Source organism: Thamnophis elegans, chromosome 10 (assembly GCF_009769535.1).
Source record: "Thamnophis elegans isolate rThaEle1 chromosome 10, rThaEle1.pri, whole genome shotgun sequence".
Classification (NCBI taxonomy): Eukaryota; Metazoa; Chordata; class Lepidosauria; order Squamata; family Colubridae; genus Thamnophis; species Thamnophis elegans.
Window position 1 is genome coordinate 32,818,503 of NC_045550.1, and position 363 is coordinate 32,818,865.

Genomic DNA, 363 nt, shown 5'->3' on the forward strand with positions numbered 1-363 from the left:
AGGAGGAGGAGCTAGAAAGAATTCGCCCGCCCCTTTCTTCTGTCTCTTAAGGAGGCACCAGGAAGCTGGGTCGGTGAGGGTTGAAAGCTGTTTTGTGCGTACTGTATGAGCTGGTCCTCGGGTGTACTGCGGTGCCTCGTTCAGACTGAGAACGGTTCCTTTAAGGTGCTACGGCCACAAGGTGGTTTCTTCAGTCTTGGCTTAGCTTCTATGAATCCGTCCAATATAGGCTGCAAGCCTGACTTATTTTGTGGTGAAACCAGCCAACGGTGCTCCATTGAAGCAAAAGGTGTTGAGCAAGCATCTCCCAATAAAGCAGCTCTTGAAAATGTACAGGTATCTCTAGGCATAAAGGTGATGTAC